This window comes from Lepidochelys olivacea (genome assembly GCF_965140295.1).
Source record: "Lepidochelys olivacea isolate rLepOli2 genome assembly, chromosome: 1".
In the NCBI taxonomy this organism is placed as follows: domain Eukaryota; kingdom Metazoa; phylum Chordata; order Testudines; family Cheloniidae; genus Lepidochelys; species Lepidochelys olivacea.
The window spans coordinates 341,943,603-341,965,550 of NC_140411.1; the positions used below are offsets into that span (position 1 = coordinate 341,943,603).

At 42.5% G+C, this 21,948-nt stretch overlaps 1 protein-coding gene across 2 annotated transcripts in view; it reads left to right on the forward strand.

Moving 5' to 3' along the window:
- Positions 1 to 21,948, forward strand: part of LOC311515160 (uncharacterized protein) — a 70,917-nt gene that overhangs the window by 24,695 nt on the left and 24,274 nt on the right. Inside the window, exon 2 of one of the 2 annotated variants that reach the window (XR_014710066.1) lies at positions 12,847 to 13,066. The exons of the other annotated variant lie outside the window; for it this stretch is intronic. The gene's annotated coding sequence lies outside the window, so the exon portion shown is untranslated. The remainder of the gene's footprint in view (positions 1 to 12,846; positions 13,067 to 21,948) is intronic. 2 annotated transcript variants of the gene reach the window in all.

Below are 21,948 nucleotides of genomic sequence, written 5' to 3' on the forward strand. Positions count from 1 at the left end.
TGCCGAAGTCCTGAGGTAGCAGTGGAGGGACTCCAGAGGAGATTTAAAGGGCCGGGGCGGCAGCAGCGGCCTTTTAAATCCCCAACGGAGCCCGGCTGCTGCTAGCCCAGGGCTCGGGCATCAGGGCTCCGGCGGTGATTTAAAGGCCTTGGGGCTCCGGCAGCTGCTACCAGAGCAGAGCCCCAGGCCCTTTAAAGCTCTGCCAGAGCCCAGAGGTAGCGGTGACAGCCGGGAGTCCCCAAGGCTCCTCAGTGATTTAAAGGGCCCGGGGCTCCACTGCAGGAGCGGCAGCTGGAGCCCTGGGCAGTTTAAATCACCAGTGTAAATCACCTCTGCAGCTGGTAGCCCCGGGCCCTTTAAATCAAGATTTAAAGGGCCCGGGGGGAAAGGCCCTGCCTCTTCTGGTTAAGGCCACGCCCCCTGCTCAGGACTCCGGCGTACCGGTAAGTCCTTTAACTCACTTTCACCCCTGCATGCACCAGGGCGAGAGCCTACAAGGCCCAGCTGCTGAAGCACACACAGTGCTTGGTTCCAAGGCTTATCTACACCCGAAATGCTACAGTGACCCAGCTGCTGTAGCCAAACGCTACCTATGCCGATGGACGGTGTTCTCCCATTGGTGTAGGTAATCCATCTCCCTGAGAGGCAGTAATTGGTCAACAAAGAATTTTCATCGACCTAGTGCGGTCTACATGAGGACTTAGGACAGCTTAAGTACATCACTCGGGGGGGGTGGGGGTGTGTGGATTTTTCACACCCCTGAGTGTGATAGCTGGGTCAGTCTATTTTTCTAGTATAGATCAGCCCCAAGGCATCATACACCAGGCACACAGATGCCCTAGGAGTTTGGGGTGTCAGGTAACCCCAACAATAACAATGCATTATTGAATTATCCCCTTAAGCCATCCTTTTCATCCCTGAAAATTCTTAAAAACCTATTTTCCCATTTTAAAAAGGATTGCAAAATAATCTCCCCACAATGGGGCACACTCACCTCTTTTGAGCACCCCCAGTCTCAGTGCATGTGGCAGCACTCACTGTCTCTGTTTGTGGTGAGTCTTCAGTGACTCAGCAATTCAGCCACGTCCCACACAGTCTGTATGTGAAATAAAAACAAAGCAAACCCCTTACAGGGTACAAGTCCAACAGGGATTTCTCTCAGTGCCCTCTGTAATGTCTCTCTCAAGTTGTCCCTGCTCTGCTTTAGAGCAGTGCCCCAGGGCTTCCTCCCTGGAGAAAATGTCTTTACCCTCTCAGGCCCTTTCTGGCCACAGGTCTCCAGCTGGGCCACTTTCCCAGTGGCTTGTGGGAGGACCCAGACCTGCCTTCTACTTCAGGTCCCAGCCCAGGGACCCCATAGTTAGCAGCCATCCACCACATCTCTTTAGATAAACTGTGTCACTGCTACAATTTCCTGAGCCACTTCCCCATGGCTCCAGCACATTCTTCACCCTTACCTCAGGGCCTTGTGCTGGTGGAGTCCCAACAGCCATCCTGGAGCTCCTTCATGTGCCCCTTGACCTCTGCCAACACTGCTATGTCCAAAGTCCTATAGCTCCCTGAGCCCACCATGTATACCCTCTACTCTCCTCCAGGTCTAGCAAGGATCTGAGCTTCCTTTGGCCCTGCAAATCTTCTTATACTAGCCTGCTGGGCCCTGATTGGCTGCTTCCCATTCACCTGCTCTAGGCAGCTTGGAGGACCTCTCTACTGCCTCTTTAGGAGGCGGGGCGTGGTAGAGCTGAAAGGCTTCTAGCAGGGGGCCTCCGGACCTAGTTCATCCTGTTACACCCTGTCTCATCAAAAATGGCTGAAAGAAATTTTGCTCACGTTTTCCGAAAATATGTCACCTTTGAGCAGAGGCAAATTACGGAAAAATTCAGACCTAAAGTTAAATGTTTTCCGAAGTTATGAGCAGAGCTGGTTGAAAAATTTTCACCAAAACTTAAAAAAAAAAAAAGATTTTCAGTCAACATTTTTGCTTTTCAACTTCTATCAAAAGTCAGAAAACTTTGATTGTTTCCTTAAAAATATTTTGTTTTCCATTGGAAAAAAAATGTAAAATTTGATAAAATAAAAAAAAATTCCAGCAAAATAAATAAAAATATTTTTAAACCAGATCTAGTTATGAACATTGAAGAATAGGGCATGCAGGATCAAAGAACAGGAAGCCAAAACCAAACTAACAAAAAATCCTCTTTAAAAAAGGTCTCCAAACCAACACCAGCAAGCAAGTTTCCTAGTTCTTTTATTGATATGGCAGCTAGCAGGATTTCTCCCTTTCTCTTATGCATCACGTTGGGGAAGGAACAACTTAAAATTCATAAGACCCTTACTTCAATGCAACTAAACTGACAGTCAGAAAATCCAAATTCTCTAGGAGCAGGAGCAGTATCTTGATGCACACAATCACCAGCATAGCTTCTGAATCGCCCCTCTCTATTCAGCTTTGTTTTCCTTTTTATATAGTCCAGCCCCAGTAGTGGGGCATGGTCCTCTGTGATTGCACCCAGGCTGTTCCTTAAATGTGGAGAACAACCTGTCACACAGTGTTACAGCATAATGGAAAACTAGAACAGTGGATATTTACCACTATACTTTTCAGGTTACAAGTATGAAATACTCTCAGAAATTGAGAATAGTTACATGAGATAGAATAAAAACATCTCCTTTATTATAAAAAATAGATGCTTTAGTCAACCACGCACTGATTGGGTCAGAAAGAAGCTCTCTTATGGATAGGTTATTCCATAATTGCCCATGATGATACTTCTTGCTCTTCCCTCTTAGCATCTCTTTCTGTCAGGGACAAGATACTGGACTAGACACACCAGTGATCTGATCCAATATGATCATTCCTTTGTTCACGCATAATGACAAAAGTTGTGCTTGTAATCCTTTCATTATCCGGCCCCTAAATCACACAGCATTATCTTGCTCTTTAACCCTAGAAAAAAAGCATCTCTGTACAGCAGAAAATATCACCCTGAAATGTTTTCAGATTGTTAATCTGTACTAAGAAAGTAAACCTTAGACTCTGTTTTGAAATAGGTGGCATTTGTACCTTGGGTTGTGGGGGGGAAACAGAATCACTGTTGACAGTGGTGTCTAACCTGCTTGGACAACAAGGAGTCCAGTGGCTCCTTAAACACTAACAGATTTATTTGAGCATAAGCTTTCATGGGTAAAAACCCCACTTCTTCAGTTACATCTGAAGAAGTGGGATTTTTACCCACAAAAGCTTATGCTCAAATAAATCTGTTAGTCTAAATCTGTTAGTCTAAATCTAAATCTGTTAGTCCTAAATCTAGGACTCCTTGTTGTTTTTGTGGATACAGACTAACACGGCTAACCCCTGATACTTAACCTGCTTGGGTACTTTTGAAAATCACACTATAAATCTAATTTTCAAAAGCAACTTAGGCACTTAGGAGCCTACATTTTTAATAGACATGAGATTTGGGTTTCTAAGTGCCTAAGGACCAGATTTTTAAAGGTATTTAGGCACTGCATCAATGCAAAGTAATGCACATTAGAAAACATAATCCCTCCTATACATATAAAATGATGGGGTCTAAATTAGCTGCTACCACTCAAGAAAGAGATCTTGGAGTTGTGGATAGTTCTCCGAAAACATCCACTCAGTGTGCAGCGGCCGTCAAACAAGCTAACAGAATGTTGGGAATCATTAGGAAAGGGATAGATATTAAGACAGAAAATATTATATTGCCTCTATATAAATCCATAGTATGCCTACATGTTGCAGACTGCATGCAGATGTGGTTGCCTCACATCTGTGGAATTGGAAAAGGTACAGAAAAGGGCAACAAAAATGGTTAGGGGTATGGAACAGCTTCCATTGAGGAGAGATTAATAGGACTGGGACTGTTCAGCTTGGGAAAGAGACGACTAAGGCGGGATATGATAGAGGTCTATAAAATCATGACTGGTGTGTAGAAAGTAAATAAGGAAGTGTTATTTACTCCTTCTCATAACACAAGAACGAGGGGGGGGAGGGTCACCAAATGAAATTAATAGGCAGCAAGTTTAAAACAAACAAAAGGAAGGTTTTCTTCACACAACTCCCAGTCAACATGTGGAACTCTTTGCCAGAGGATGTTGTGAAGGTCAAGACTATAACGGGGTTCAACGAAGAATTAGGTAAGTTCTTGGAGGATAGGTCCATCATGGCTATTAGCCATTATGGGAAGGGATGCAAAGCCATGCTGTGAAGTTTTTGCCAGAAGCTGTTTTGCTGTGTTTGCTGGAAGCTGGGAATGGGCGACAAGGGATGGATCACTTGATGATTACCTGTTCTGGTCATTCCCTCTCAAGCACCTGGCATTGGCCACTGTAGGAAGACAGGATACTGGGTTAGATGGACCATTGGACTGAACCAGTATGGCCATTCTTATGTTCTTATTGCTCTACTCAGCATTGTAATGCCTAACTGATTTAGGAGCCTACATCTCATTTTCAAAAGAGCTTTAGACACTTTAGTGCCAAAGTACTATTGCAAGCCTATGGAACAGAGGCTCCTAAGTTCCCAAGTGACTTTGGAAAGTGAGATTTATAGCAGGATTTTCAAAAGCAACTAAGCTGGTTAGGTGCCTAAATCCCATTTATTTCAATGGCAGTTATGTGTCTAAAAAGCTTAGGCACTTTTGAAAATCCCACTATTAGGATCCTAAGTCACTTCAGTGCATTTGAAAATTTTACCCAGTGTCATAAAAGAAGTCAGTACTGAGGAGGGAATTGCATGCTGGTCTCCTGAGCCCAAGGGTAGCACCCGAACAACAGTATTCTTCTTTAAGGACCTCCTGCTCTGTACCTTATTTTTTATTTGGACACTAAAACTGAAATGTCAGCTCAGTGTGGGAACCCAAGGGGTGTGTCTAAAACATCAGGCAGGAACACTCATTTAAGGAAACTGACTGCCAATAGCCTGGTTCTTCTGAACAAGCTGATTACAGCAATTATCATTTTTATGCACAGTTTGAAAAGCTAAACTTTAAATGAGGTTTTTCCACTCACCTCCAGACATATGGATAAACCATATAAAAGAAGAAGTTGTTTCTATCATAGCGGGGGAGAAAGGAGAGTGATCTACTTTTTATTTGTTATGTTTAAGAGGAAAATAAAGCAAGTTTTCCCTATTCTTTCCCTGTATGAAAACTAGAATTGAACAAATAGTGCAAATCAATTCTGATTAAAGAATGTTCCACCCACTTCAACTTTGCTTCCCCTTCCAGACAACTTTGCTTTGTCTATTTTGATTGTAAGCTCTTTGGGGCAGGAACTGTCTCTTACTATTTCTACGTACAGTGCTTGGCTCAATGAGTCCCCACTCTCAGTCGTAGCCTCAATGTGCCACTGTTATATTAGTAATAACAATACCTAAAAATACACAGTATAGGGTAAGGATGCTAAAATAGAGTAATCAAGTACCTGTTGCAGGGAATGGTTCTGTGGCAGATCAAGGAATTGGCACTGGAGGGTTTTGCCATCTTTAGGGAGATAGTGGAATAGGATGCTAATTTCTTCTTCTCCTCCTTCTCTGCCAAACTACTTCACTCCTATCCATGACACCCCATGGATCTGAGTAGGTCAGCAGAGGGCACTGATTGGTCACTGAGTAGCCTTGTGGAGGGTATAGCATGAGTGGCACTGGAGACAAAGAGTCAGGCTTCAGGAAGGACCTAGTGTGGAGCTCAGGAACGTAAGCTGGTGGCCAGGCTTCTACCAAACAAACGCAGGCCTCTCATCACGTAATACTGGTTTCTGTCCATGATCAACAAAGATATCTTTCTTACGAGTCTGACAGTGTGCACAGGTGTGATTTCCAATGAAACAAGAGTGGCAACATGTGGCAAGCCTGTTAGGAGTTCACGAAAGCCCAGGATAAAACATTGCCTTTTTCATAAACCAATGAAAATAAGACACCATTAAAATAAGAACTTTTGGGGGCATATATGGTCACCTTAGTTTAAAAGAAGAAAACCATAGGAATGTAACATCCTGCCTGTGCATACATGTAAAATTCAATGGAGTTGTATGAGGGGAGACTAAATAGCCTTCCCCTGTGTGTTTATAACAAGTTAACTATAGCTATTGTGATCACATGCTTCAGGCCATAAGCTGATGCTTGCAAGGAGTCAGGAAGGTAATTCCCTACCCTTCCCCCACCACTCACTCAAATCACTGACATCACTGCACAATTGCCTAGTACAATACATGGAAGGGTCTCACCTTTCTCTTGTGGAATACCGTATTGGCCACTTCCAGAAGCAGGAAGTTGGACTTGATGAATCAATGGTCTAAATGAGTCATGCGAATTCGTGTTCCTATCACTGACAATAGACAGGGAAGCCACCTACAAAGTTCGCTTGGCCAGTTTTAATTTTGTCTGCTGAGTGACTTTGCTCCCCAATTTCCCTCCCCCAGCTCCTCACCCCCTTTGCATGCCAAGGAGAAATTTGACGACAATAGCTGGGGAAAAATGCAACTGAAGTCCCATCTCAAAGAACCATCAGATGGGTCTTTTAGATGGCTCTCTTCGCAAAAGTGCGATAACACTTTCAGCATTGTAAGGATCGCCCACCAGTGTGTTGCAGAATAGCCTAGCAACCGTCACTAGGGAGACAGTCAAAATTCTGAAACATGCAAACAAGAAACACCATTTTAGATCTTTACAAAATAATTTAATTCCCAGCCCTGGCAGATAAAATACAATTCAACAGCATGGAGTCTAACCATTTAATAAAAGGAAGAACACAGAAATACTTGTATTTTTTACAAAATAATAATATGCTTTTCATGGAGTCAAGACAAAAACACAAAGAAATATTTTAATAGTATAATATAAAAAATGTAGGCGGTTACCCTAAAATACATTTAATTAGGTTAAAATCTACAGCCTTTTGCTGTAAATTACTGGCTACCTAGCTTAATTAATAGAACACTGTGTTGTATAAACTAGATACCACAGTGTGATTTTATTGCAAGTCTCACAATATTTAGTGTTCTTCTCAAAGCCTCAGCTCCTGGTGTCCAGTGACTATGTGAGAGTCTCAGTTTTTTTTTTTTTTAAAGCAAGTTTGTAACTCTCATGATTGCAGCAAAAAGGTTGAAAATGTGATTTAAGTGCAACCTGGAGGCCAACATAAAACACACCTCGTGTATAATTTAAAAAAAAAAAAAAATCTCATGATGCTTTGGAGCCTGGCACAAGATTTTTGAGGGCCTGGGTTGGCAATACTGGTACCATGTTAACAATATGTGAGTGACTGTGCCAACGGGGTGGTGTAATGTTAATACGGGAGTAATTATGCTAGTACCGATGTTCAGCCTCCCAGTACACCCAGTGCTTTCAAAAGACTCAGAGTGATCTGAGCTTTGGTTAATCAAAGTGCTGTGCCTTCTCTTTGACTAACCTGTACCACAAGTACTCAATAGACATTACGGGGGTTGCTATGCTAAACATTTAATCTCTTTAAGGGCATCGACGCTTCAGAATTGAATGGATTTGTTCCTTTTATCTATCTAAGATAATTGCCAGTGTAGTATCTGAGCTCCTGACAATATTTAATGTATTTATCCTCAGAACACCCCTCTCAAGTAGGAAAATGCTATTATGCCTCTTTGTACCGACAGGGAACAGAGGACCAGACCATAGAGGAAGTCTGTGGTAGAACAAGGACGTGAACCCAAGTCTTTTAACGTTTAAGCTTGTAGCCCTAACCACCCTGCTGAGGCACAAGCATCTCTCCATTTTATTCTGTGGCTTTGTTCTTAGCGCTGTCACAGGGGGATAAGGGAGACATTATTGAGAAGGACAGTGCCATGATGAGTGATCCCAGAGGCATAACAGCTTTAGGAGGAATACTGACAGAAAATGGGTCAGAACAGCCCCAGCTGCATGCTACATGTGTGCAGCATATGCTTGTCCCCTCAAAATAGCCCACCTCTACAGACTTGACCCATTGTGAAATCTAAGTCCATACATGTGAGGAGTGCAAGGACCAAGGCTGTTTCTGATCTCTCTGTGCTGATAGCCCTTATTCCTTCACCATTTTGTACACTAGTCTAGCAGCCATCTTGAACTTGTCCATAAAATCCCAATTTTAGTTCAGTTCTCAGCTGAGATGATATTTTTTCTCCCCTCTCACTTTCCTTACCCATAGGTATTAGATATTTAACTCTGCCATTGTATTATTTAACTATGTTGAGCATTTTGAGGTACAATTTTTATGAGAGACAAGATCAGAAGAAGAGGTCAGGTATTTTTTGATAAGCATGTTTCATTAGAAAATGCCTATTTGTTGAAACCAAAACTGTTTGAGGGATAGGGTCCATTATGGCAAATTTTGCATTTAGAAAAAAAATTGAAAAAAAATTTTGAAATTATTGAAATAACTGTTTTGAGATTTTAAAAATGAAAAAAAATTCCAGTTTTCCAGTTCAATATGCCTTTTTTTGTTTAGAAATTTAAGCTAATTATAGTAAAAGGTCAAAAATCAAGACAAAATATTTTGAAGCTATTGAAATTATATCCTTTGATCTGAACCATTTTTGTTTTGGTTTATTTTGGTGTTGGATTGTCAGTTTGTGAAAATTTTTGAGATTGGATTTTCATCTTGATTTGGGACAGGAAAAAAATTTGAAAACTGTCAATTTTTCCTAGGACAAGAAAACCATTTCCTGCCCAGCTCTTAAAATCAGGTATTGTATTATTAGAATACAGGATTTACATGAGATTTTTAAATAAAGAGTAATATTTAGTTTGGAACAAAATTGCGGGGCCTTGATTGAGTTCAAATTATGAAGGGTATTGTGAAAAATGATCTATCCCTTTTATAATCCTGCTGCATGGATGGACCCAAGAAATCAAAGGACAGTGTGTTTTGAACAAACCGTTTATGCAGCAGATGGTCAATGGATAATTCACTGCTACTGGAAAGCGTTGAGACAAATTCTGTGACTGGATCTAATCAGACACTGGATAATTTTACAGCCATTAACACTGCAAGCTAAGTTTATAAGAAGGGTAATCAAACATCCTACTTCAGGGCATAAACTAATTGCCCAGGAGGTCAGGAAATTACTCATTGCTCCCACGTTCAGAATTGCACAAATGGCTAGATGTGCTATGGGTAATTCTCCTCTTCCCCTGAAACATGAGATATAAGCCACTGCCTGGATATCAAGATAGACGGAACAGTGGTAGGATTCAGAATGGTGAATCATGGGTCAAATTCTACCCTGTCCCTGTGCAATTCCATTAATTTGAATATAGCATCTTTCATCCAAAATGCTTAACAGAGTTAAATATAAACAATAGCTGTGGCTGAGAGAAGTTAAGAGAGTAGGCAGGAGAGTTGAGGAAAAAATAAAGTTTATAACTAGGGTGGAGGTTATATGTGTTTGGTGATATTGCGTAGAAGAGGGGGTGGAGTCAGGGCAGATCACCTCCTCTTTCAAAATGTTATTAATGCATTACAGGCCCTCCCTTAGTTTCTACTGTTGAAAGCCACTGGAGGGTCAAAGGGAAGGGGAAAGCACAAATGCCTTGATGCTATGGAGTTTCTGCATCATTTGTAATCAAAGGCCCTATCGCTGATTGCATTATCATAGTGTGTAGGAATGCCAAAAAATAAGTCATACTCATCATAATCATAATTCCCTCCAATGGGTAGGGTTTGGCCACCCACAATGCCCCTCTAACCCTGCAGATGTCCTGAGATCCATAAGAAATTCAGCATTTGTTGGGAGCACGCTCAAGGACATCAGAACTTCTATGCCCACGTACAGCAGCTCTCACCTGGCTCTGCTTCCTCCTTGGTCTTCAAAGGCTACAGAGTCCCATCCATGCAGTATCCACATGGAGGTGCTTTCGTAGGACTGGGGAATGATGCCACTTAAACTCTCTCTGCTAAATTTCTGTCCACTTGAGTGGCTATTTCTTTCCTGGAATCAGCCTTGGTGGCTAAAAATCAGAGGGGACAAACTGGCCCTAAATCTTCAGGCTCCACTGTTGTGCTGGCTACCTTATGAGAAATCTCGCTGTGATAATGAAGCATTGAAGTCTATGATTTTAATCATGTGTCAGGAAGCTCAAAGTTAAGGTTTCCACAGCAACGGCGCAGTAAAGCTCTTTGTGTGCTGCAGTCAGTGAAAGTATAGTTCAATTAAAGATTGTCTCAATTACCTGACAGCCTTTCATCCTCTTGAATTCTATTCCCTTCTCTTCCTCCCTCCCATTCTTCTAATTATCTTTCAAACAAGGGGCTGGCCTAGACCAGTAATGGCAGCACCATGCACTACGCTGTCACCCAGAAAATCTGAGTTTAGGTCCCAGTGACAGGGGCTGGAGTGCTGTAGAGGGGCCATGCTCAGCATCAAGCAGCTCTCTAGAAACACCAGTCACTGTCAGAAGCAACTTGGATGGACTCTGGGTGGAAAAACCCCACCCAGCTTTCCCCTGCAAGCAGGCTTATTCAGTTGATGGGGCTTTTTAAGAAGCAGGAAATGGAGGAGATCCATGGGGATAGGAGGGATAGAAAGACAATGCATCACCCTGGGGACTCTGCAGAGAGAAGGGGAGGGAAGACAGCTGAATGGAAAGGAGCATAATCTAGCGGCTAGATCAGAGGACTGAGAGTTTGGACGGCTTCTATAAGAAGCTTGGATAAGTCAATGGACCTCTGTGCCTGATTCCCCAACAGAAAGCAAAAAAAAAAATAGGGATAATATTGATACCTAATTACTCCAGAAAGGTGTTGTGAGGCTTAACTAATTCCTATGGGCAAAGTGCTTTGAGATTCTCAGAAGTGTCAGGCATTGTCATCATCATCCTCATATGTATTGTACTGCCTTAGAGGTAAGAGTCTCTCTCTCTATATATAGGGTCCTTACAAGTCTTGCCAACATTTTGCCTCCCAGGTAGCACTCATCTAAAGGACTCTGCTTCACTCTATCTTGGGTAAATGCTGATCAGCTGTGCCAGCACCGATAGGTCAATGCCTCGGCTAAGCCTCAATGCTGACAGAGCAGCATGATGTGCTGTCTGCTGGGCCATTGGGCAGCTCTTCAGTATCACATTATTTTTTTTAATGTAAGGTCAGAGCCTGCTGCTCTGCAGGCCATAACAGCAGCCCAGTGCAGCCCCTTGCATGGCTGCAGTAGAAGCAGATTTGATGGGGATTCAGGAGGAAGGAGCCAACAGAAATGAGAAGAGGCAGCCAACGATCACTCTGGCCTGCCAGCTGTAAAAACAATCCCAGTGACATGGCTATTAAAATCCAGGTCTTGGGAGCAACCTCCTCTAGCGTCCACTGTTGCACTCACTTACCCCTCCCAACCCCCACATGTGGCCTGCATCATGCCAGCATGAAAGAGACTAGGCAGCCAGCAGGAGGCATAAGGAAAGGGAGCAAGGGTTGCACAGAGGGAGATGAAGCTCTGTTTGGCAAAGGCCAGTGATGATGGGGGGCCAGCCACTGCAGGCCGCTGAGAGAGCGTTTTAAGTACATTTCAGCATAGCATGTTTGCTCCTAAGAAATCTAATATCCTTTGGGTCAGTGCAGGCCAACTGTTAGATATAAAGAATTCATAGTGCTTGCAGTCCCCAGATGAACCATTTTCAATTCTTCATGTTTCTGAAAAACCATTGTGTCGATTTATCAGCGGTGGCTGTGCCGCATAACGAGGACCGTCTCCTGCCTTAATGCCAAAGTGTAAATATTGCATTGCAGCAAACAGCGGTAGATAATGCATAATAATGAGCTGAGTTTGTTATGTGGATGTGTTAGTTGGGCCCTCAAAACAATGCATCTGTTTTTTTGTTTTTCTTATTAAGTTTTTTCCCTGCAAAAAACAGCCTTAATGCCGACTGCAGAAATGAAATAATCATTTACGATTCCTGAAAAATAGATGATAGGATAAGAAAGACAAGGACAGGGATGAAAGACCATTTCTGATCTGACAAGCCATGGGTGTCGTCAGTGCAAATTCACTTAGACACCAGCAGAGCTCTAAGCAGAGCTGAATTTTCATGCTGCAGAGATGGACTTTTCACTGTCTCATACCGCTTTTACTTAATAGGATAGGACTTCCAGGCTCAGCACATGATTAAACAACTCTTATGAAAAGAAATTTAGCTTGAGCCAATGGTAATCAAGTGGTAGCTCTGTGATTTTTTTCTAGTTAATTTCCAGGTCTCATCAGAAATGCATTCCCTCCCTCCCACCTCGATAAGGCAAGGTACAGAGCACTTCAATGGCTGTCAATCATCTTGCATTGTCAGATACAAGCACTTTAGGAATTACCGAACCAGTGTTTAGCAAATGCTAAACAAATTCACATCAGTGCAGAGCATGAAGAATCTGATTAATGTATCTTCATCCAAGAGTTTTAATAACATGGGCCAAAATGAGGAGTAGCTTGTTCTCCTTTTAAGATATATTTTTAAAATATTTGTGATAGATGAACTAGCAACCCGAGACGCTGAAGTTCTTTAGCCACTGGAAAGATACAGTATGGTCAGTAAGGGTATGTCTACACAGCAACTAGACACCCACGGCTGGCCCATGCCAGCCAACTCGGGCTTGTGGAACTCAGGCTGAGGGGCTGTTTCATTGCTGTGTAGACTTCTGGGCTTGGGCTGGAGGGTCCCGAGCTCAGGTTCCAGCCCCATCCTGAAGTCTACGTAGCAGTGGTACAGCCCCGCAGCCCAAGCCCCGTGAGCCCGAGTTGGCCGGTACAGGCCAGCTGAAGGTTTTTCTCTGCTGTGTAGACGTACCATAACAGTTCAAGCTTCCAATCTGGCCCCCATTTCACCCCTTCCAGTGCACCTTCACATTAACCTGGAGGTACCAACAGACTGTCCGGGACTCGTTCAGTGCTTTGTTCCTCTGCTGAGACTGCTTCATCCCACCAGTTGTGAAGCCCTTCCATGAGATGCTGAGTACCCTGGAATCAGTGGTAGTTGAGGGAGCTCCGCACCTTGCAGGATTCAACCCTAAAGATGCCAGTGGCTCTGTAATGGGTCCACCTGTCCCTATTTCAGGTAGGTCAACACACTCAAATGGCAGTAACTGTCAGGCACTGTGAACCGGTGACCTACATGTGAAAGGCTCTGTAGTATGGATATTTTCACCTGCTATCCTTGTGGGTTTCTCCTGTGATATTCAGTCCCTCCATCAAGAAATATTAAAATTTATGTAGTTTCTTCTGTTTCTTTTCCAACTAATTTTATAATGACCAATAAGGTTTTATGTAACTACATGCATGTTTAGTCCTTGCAGCAGTTACACCAACTACCTGTGCCTTTGAGTTTAAGGCCTTTAGCATCAGTCTCCTTGTTCACCACGCACGGATGGATGTTAGTTATAGCACATGTTGGGAGTACTTAACATTAGTAGTGGATATGGTCCACTGGTATAGAGCACAGACGAAGTTTTGATGCATGAGACTCACACTGCATTACAGAAAAAATAAGATTGTTTTAGAAAGACAATACTAAAGTTATTGTACACCCCAGATGTCTACAGCAGAAACGCAATAATAAATAAAGGCGTGTTATGTTGCATCTTTTATGGGTGGGTGAAAACTGAAGCACAGGCAAGTTAGATGACTTCCCTAAAGTGATTAATCGGCAGACGTGGGGACAGAACCAAAGAATTTTGACTCTTGGTAAGGGGCTGGCCTAGAATACAGACTATGGGGGAATGTCAAAAAAAAGTGGAAGCAACTAAATATTGTTTTCCATAAACAAAGTGCACCAATGTATTTTCACTGTGAGTAACTTTTGTTTTAGATTATGGATGCACAGCTAAACAAGAAAGGACATACATAAAGTCTCCCTTACAGTTGATTTATATTCTCTGAAGTGGCCACTAAACTTTGTACATACTATGAAGGCACAAGTCAACTTTGACCCATCATCGCTGGGTTAGTCTATTTGGTGTGTGGGAAAGAGTTCTCCAAGGCCCTATCTCTTGCTATCTATTAATATGTCATTCTACTCCAATGCTACATCTCAGGGACATCCTAAAGCCAGCGGAAGGCAAACCCATTTTGGGCCATTTTGAACTCACTCAATCAAGCATCGTAAGTTGGAAAGTCTTATCTAAAATCAGGTTTTATTTGGTTTGCCTCCTACTTAGAAGAAAAGGAGCAGAAAGAAATGGTGGTGGGGGTGGAAGAATTCAATAAAAAAGTTAAAAATGGAGTAGAATGAAAATCTAGAGAGACTTGACAGGGAAAAGGAGTAGAGAGGGTGAGAGAGAGAAAAAAGTATAATGAAACATGACTGCAATGGAACAGATATTAGGTCTGCTCGTCGCTCACGGGCCAAGTTCATGGGTTTAGTCACATGGCAGTGCATGGGAGGAGAGATCATCTTGTAGACAGGGCACTGGATTAGAACTAGAGCCAGGTGAAAGGTTTCCGACTGAACACTTTTCCACTGGAAGTGCTGATTCTGACTGAATTCAAACATTCCGTAGGAACTTGTCAGTTTTGTTGAAACTTGACAAAGGTTTGCTGCCAACCTGGACTCCCCAGCCATCCTGGGCAGCTGCCTCCAGAGCTGCCTGACACCCCCAGGGAGCCATTTACCTGGGATGTTTGGCAGCCCTCGGACAAAGCAAAAAAATTCAGTGTCTGTTCCCACAAAATTGAATTTTTCAGAATTTTTCCTCCTGTGAAAACCAATCCAATTTGTGTGTGTGAGAGAAATTACATTTTTCCAACAAGCTCCATCTAAAACCTAGGTTCAGTTTCCAGCTCGGCCACAGACTTCCTCATGACCATAGGAAAGTCATTTAATCTACCTCTGCCTTAGCTTCCGCTCTGTAAAACAAGGATAGAAATGTCCTATCTCACAGGGCTGTTGAGAAGATAAATTCTATTAACTAGTAAGAGGTGTTCAGATGTGGGAGGTATATATGCAGATGGATAGATCTTTCCCTCCAGCAGCAGTAGTCAGTCCATGATTGCTGTGCTCCCTTCCTGCGTGTGCATGATCTTCAGTCGATGAATTCATATCCAGCACAGAATCACTGGCCATATCCCCACCCTGATCATACCTTGAAGCTAGCACAGTTCATAACGCACACTTCTGACCCAGTTTCATGGTACATTAGCTCTGGGAAGCTAGTCTGAGAGGTTTTCTCTGCCTTGAACCCCAAGAAATTCAGTGGTCCCTAGTTAAAACTTGCCGAGGGGAAATATTCAAAGTTGGTTTCATTAGAAAGCTAGCCATGAGCAGCCTCTGAAGCCAGTTAGCATTGAACTCTGCAAGGAACACAGGAATCTCTACAGTGAGTCAATATCCCAAGAATCAAAACTATCCTATCATGACCTCCTCTTAACAAAATGGGACAGTGGAAAATCATCAGAAAAGTAAACATTCTCAACCCTGAACATTTTGGGAGAATCATCCAACCATTCAAGATTCCTGCAGCTTTCAGACATAACATTTTGGCACATGGAAAATAATCCCTTGAATCCATTAAAGGTAACAGAATATTTTATTGCTCCTGACCTCTGGATATGGTTTGCATAGAGTGCCAAACAGTCTCACTGGAGCCTAAAATGGGAATGTTTTATTTTATGCAGGGAAAGAGAGCCTCATCTTATTTTCTGTGTTTGAAATAACAAAAGATGTCTGATGTCACAAAGGCAGTGTTTCAAGTGACACTGGTGGGGGAAAAACAACAAGTGATTCCTTTTGTTTAACCTTCACAAACATTCCAAACAAGCCAAAATTGGGAAGTCAGAAAATCTCAATGAGCGGTTTTCTTTAGACTGTTCCTAAAGCCCAGATGCTGAATAACCCTCATCCTGTATTAGGGCAAGAGTCTACCACAACTGTGCAAACTGAGTAGTAAATTTCATGAGTAGTGCCATGTATTTCGAGAGGTCTAACCTCAAAGGCCCGGTTTACACCACAAAGTTTTGTCAGCATAGGTATGTCAGTCAGAGATGTGAAAAAATTCATACTCCTGATGGACTAAGCTATGCCAGCGAAACCCACTTTGCAGATGCAACTGTACATGCAAAAGAGTCATTTCACTGATATAGCTTATCATAGAATCAAAGAATATCAGGCTTGGAAGGGACCTCAGGTGGTCATCTAGTCCAACCCCCTGCTCAAAGCAGGACCAATCTCCAACTAAATCATCCCAGCCAGGGCTTCATCAAGCCTGACCTTAAAAATCTCTAAGGAAGGAGATTCCACCACTTCCCTAGGTAATGCATTCCAGTGCTTGACCACCCTCCTAGTGAAAAAGGTTTTCCTAATATCCAACCTAAACCTCCCCCACTGCAACTTGAGACCATTACTCCTTGTTCTGTCGTCTGCTATCTGTCCTCTTTGGAACCCCCTTTCAGGTAGTTGAAAGCACCTATCAAATCCCGCCTCATTCTTCTCTTCTGCAGTCTAAAGAATCCCAGTTTCCACAGCCTCTCCTCATAAGTCATGTGTTCCAGTCCCCTAATCATTTTTGTTGCCCTCTACTGGATGCTTTCCAATTTTTCCACATCCTTCTTGTAGTGTGGGGCCCAAAACTGGACACGGTACTCCAGATGAGGCCTCACCAATGTCGAACAGAGGGCAACAATCACATCCCTCGATCTGCTGGCAATGCCCCTACTTATACAACCCAAAATGCCGTTAGCCTTCTTAACAACAAGGGCAAACTGTTGACTCAGATCCAGCTTCTCGTCCGCTGTAACCCCTAGGTCCTTTTCTGTAGAACTGCTGCCTCGCCATTGGTCCCTAGTCTGTAGCGGTGCATTGGATTCTTCCGTCCTAAGTGCAGGATTCTGCATTTGTCTTTGTTGAACCTCATCAGATTTATTTTGGCTCAATCCTCTAATTTGTCTAGGTCCCTCTGTATCCTATCCCTCCCCTCCAGCATATCTACTGCTCCTCCCAGTATAGTGTCATCTGCAGACTTGCTGAGGGTGCAGTCCACGCCATCCTCCAGATCATTAATGAAGATATTGAATTGGCCCCAGGACCAACCCTTGGAGCACTCCGCTTCATACCGGCTGCCAACTAGACATGGAGCCATTGATCACTACCCGTTGAACCCGACAATCTAGCCAGCTTTCTATCCACCTTATATTCCATTCATCCAGCCCATACTTCTTTAACTTGCTGGCAAGAATACTGTGGGAGACCGTATCAAAAGCTTTGCTAAATTCAAGGAACAACACGTCCACTGCTTTCCCCTCATTCACAGAGCCAGTTATGCTATTCAGGGAGGTGGTTTTAACTATACCAGCAAAAGAACTCCTTATGCCAGTATAATTTGCATCTGCACTGGGGGACTCCACCAGCATAGCTATACTGGTATAGCTGTATTGGCAAATTCCTTTCTAATGTAGACTAGCCCAAAGTAAGGTAGCTCTCCCTGTGAATAAGGGTGTCAGACTATGGCCCTTAATGTCAGTGTCTCAGACTGATTAACTTGTCTTCGCCAAGTCCAACACTCCAACATGTAAGTGGTGATACACAGCTAAAATTTTCAAAAGCAGGTGCCTGAAGTTAGGCACCTAAATCCATATTTAGGCACTCAAGACCCAGTCTAAGGCCCCATGAAGTCAATGGAAAGATACCCACAGATTTTGTTAGAGCCTTTCATGAAAAGTAGCCTGCTATTAAAAGGTGCTGAGCACTCATATACCCACTGAAGTAAATGGGAACTGTATGTTTGTGTGACTGTTCTTGGGGTGCCCAGGACTATGAGTCATCTCCAGCGAGAGGGAGTCTTTCTTGTAGTTGCTGGGTGTCAGTTCCCCAGCACCACCATCCTTTCAGCCACTCAAGCTCTCTCCTCTGGGCTGTAGCAGCCCTGACTTTGCCTTGCAGGTTAGCAATAGGGGCACCCCAATCGCCAAGTCCCTTACAGTCCTTCCCCTGTGATATCCAGCCCCTGACCCTGGCTTCTCACAGAACTTCCAGATCCTCTGCACACAAAGGAGCAGTGTACCCCAGTTTGCCAGTTTTACCTTAAACCACTGCTCCTGTAAAAACACACAGCACTTGTATGCATCTGATGAAGTGAGATGTAGCTCACGAAAGCTTATGCTCAAATAAATTTGTTAGTCTCTAAGGTGCCACAAGTCCCCCTGTTCTTTTTACAGCACTTGTGATCACTTTCGATAAAACAAAAGTAGGCTTATTTAAGAAAGGATGAAGATTTAATTAGAAACAAAAGAAAGTGATGGAAACACTGGGTTACAACACAGAACAAAACATAAAACATGAACTTGGATCGGCACTTAATAGTTACCTTTGCTGTATAATAAAGTAAACTTTCCCCCCCAAAAGTTCAGTCTTCTGCAGAGCTGGCTGGTTTCAGATAAACCAGGATCCAAGTGTTCATGAATTCCCATCCCCCCACCTTCCCACTCCTCAAGCGGTTTCCTCCGTGAGTGAGTGCAAGTGTCCTTCCCCTCACGCGGTTATACTGAAAACAGGCTTTTGTTGCTATTCATATAGGTTGAATCCCTGCCTTGAGAAGTTTCATATTTTATCTTTATGTGCTTTTGGTTGTTTGTTGTTTCCTCTGATGGTTTCCCATTCAAAGTCTTAGTATTACACAAGGTTAAACAACTGAGCCTTGCATGGCGTCGTCACTGGCCAGACAGGGCAAGGAGACAACTCCCCCTTGCCCACATGGGCTGTTACTGGGACATCCTGGCTACCAGTCTACTTTTTTCTCCACAAAGCGTACGTCCAGTATCAATACACTGATCCTTAAATATTACCCATACATACATCTCCCAATGATTATGAAGATGTTATGAGCTCTCTGTCGATACTCTACATATTATTCTTTATGGATAGGAATCCTGCAAGATATGTGTTTGCTGTCATGAGTTTATCTGGTCTGAGGTAAGAGATGTTTGCAAAGAACAGGGGACCCTTTGCCAAGGGGTCTCTGTCACAGTGGGTACCTCTGAAAAATCAGGCCAAGTTTATTTAGGTGACTATCAATGTAGACTTCTGAAGTAAGGCACCTAAGTTCAAAAATCATGGCTCATGGTTTTAGCTAAACATTGTTGGCCTCTAAGAAAAGATTAAGGGCAAGAGTTTAGAGCCCAGGACTGGAAGTCAAGAACTCTTCCGTTCTACTGTCAGTTCAGCTAGTGACTCACTGGGTGACCTTGGGAAATTATTTAATCTCTGTGTCTCAGTTCTGATATCTAATTTATACTTACCTATCTCAGTTTTGTTAATGATACTCACAACAATAATGCCCATTTTTATATAGTACTTTTCATGAGTAGATCTCAAAGTGCTTCATGATTTTTCATATATTTATCCTCACAACACCCCTGGGAAGTATGGAAGCTTTACGGTAACCATTTTCCAGCTGGGAAACGGAGGCACAAAGAGGATAAGCGACTTGCCCAAGGTCACCCAGGAAGTCCATGGCAGAGCAGGGAATTGGATCTGGGTCTCCTGTGTTCTAAGCCAGTGCCCTAACCACAGGATTTCATAGAACTGATAAAATAAAAAAAAAATCTTCATTGAAAATTAATTTTACTTTTCATTTTCCCCTTCCCCCATTTTCATCAAAATTTCCCAGGAGCACTTGTTCAGATTTTCATTGAAAAACCAAAACTGAAAATAAATTAAAAAAATCAGTTTTTGAAAATTCTTTTCTGTTTAAAAAATATTTTTATTTCCAGTAACAATTTTTGATATTCAAAAATGATTTTTGGTTAAAATATTTCAAGTTTTGGTAAAAACATTTTCAATTTTGAAAACAGTTTTCTGAAAAACAATGAATTAACAAGAAAATTTCCACAAAAGTTTTCATTTGACAAAAATCCATTTTTGACAAAAAAAAAGGAACAGCTAATTAGGCTGTATATCACATCTATGATCCAGCCCAGAGCCTCTACTACAAGACCACCTTTTTCTCTACTAATTTTTTGCTGTCACATTCCACCTTTTTTTAATTTTAAGAATCACAGAAATGTAGGGCTGGAAGGAACTTCAGAAGGTCATCTAGTCCAGCCCCCCAAGCAGAGAAAGGATTAAGTACACTAGTGTTTGTCTAACCTGTTCTTAAAACCCTCCAATGATAAAGGCAACTTCCCTAGGTAACCTTATCTAGCCTTATTGTTTGAAAGTTTTTCACTAATATCTAACGTAAGTATCCCTTATTGCAAACTAAGCTGATTATTTCATATCCTACCCTTGGTGGACATGAAAAACAATCAATCCTTGTCTTCTTTACAACAACCTTTTACATAGTTGTAGATTGCTAACAGGTCTCCCCCTCAGTCTTCTCCTCTGTAGATTAAACATGCCTAATTCTTTCCATCTCTCCCTCATACGTCATGTTTTGTAAACCTTTTATTTTTGTTGCTCTCCTCTGGACTGTCTCCAGTTTGTCCACATTTCATAAAGTGTGGTGCCCGAAACGGAACACAGGACTCCAGATGAGGCCTCACCCTTTATTCAGTGCTGAATAAAGCAGAGTAATTACGTATAATACTCCTGTTAATACATCCCAGAAAGGCATTTGCCTTTTTTTTTTAGCAGTATCACATTGATTACTATTTGAACACTGTTTTTTGCCTGTCATTATTTCTCAGAACAGGAGAAGGCAGGGACACATTACTATTCACATAGTCCATAAATAAACTGTTTATGGCCAGTTGTAAAACAGAGAACTGAGAGTGCTGATTAGTTTAAATTCATGGGCGGCAATGTTATGTATTACTTAGCATCCTCCACAAACAATAAATGACTGGCTGGTTACCATTGACAGCAAGGCAGAAACAACATTAAGCTGCTGTTTTTAAAATATAGTTCCGTCGTGAAATAAATTTCATGTTCATAAATGATATAACCAGTAATACTGGGCTTGATTCCATATTTTTAGAAATACTGAGAGCGATTCCATAGAAAATTGTCTTCATTGCCAGTAGCCCATAGAAACATCATGTGCCTCCTAGCCTCCAAAAGCAAAGGCTTATAGCTTCTAGGAGAAAAGAAGGCATCCCCCCCACATCACCTTCTTAGCCATAGAAAGTCATAATATATCATGCTGCTTTGTGCACCCTCTAAGGCAGAACCTGTTACTCCAGCATCCCTAATTGTCATACGGGGCAATTGTGCAACTGCTAGTGATGTCACCGAGCATGCATGGGTGTGTCCCTGAGGAATCACAAGATAGTGTGAGTTTGTCCTGAGCCGATGGTTACATTCCAAGTATCAACCAAGGGCAGAGCCCTCTGCTATATTAGAAATATGCCCATGTCATCATAGAACTCCAAGAGAAGCAGAGGCAACACCCAAAACAGTGGGTGTCATTAAAACACTCAGCACTGGAAGTACCTACAGTTACTATAAGATCTTCCTATTCTTAGCATAACGCCCATTTACACCAGATGGCTCGCTGTTCTCTTCTAGTGATGGGACCACACAGAGGTTTAAGCATCTGCAGTGGCCTAATAGTTGGGTGTTTTTGCTTAGGTGATAGCAGTTCAGGCTTTTAGCTCCAGAAGTCCAGGGTTCAATTCCCATTGTTGACGACCCATCCAAGGATGTCACGTTACATTTAGATAGGGGGCATTGTGGTAAGTCACTTGAGAATCGTAAAATGTGTTTAATGGTTCCCACTGAAAGTATTACTCACTCTTTGTATTACTGTTGTGCCTAGAGGCCATAGCTGAGATCAGGCCCCTTCTCCCCCATTCCTGATGCTGGACATGTACATTGTAAACTCTTTGGGACAGGCACTGTCTGTTACGGTCTAGACAATAAAAAGGAAATACTGCTCTCTGCATTCATATGTGTGCAACAGCTGTACAGAGGGATTGAGTGATTTGCCCAAGATTACAGAAAAAGTCTGTTGCAAAGCAGGAAATTGAACATAGATTTCCTGAGTCCCACTCTGCTTCTTTAAAAATAAG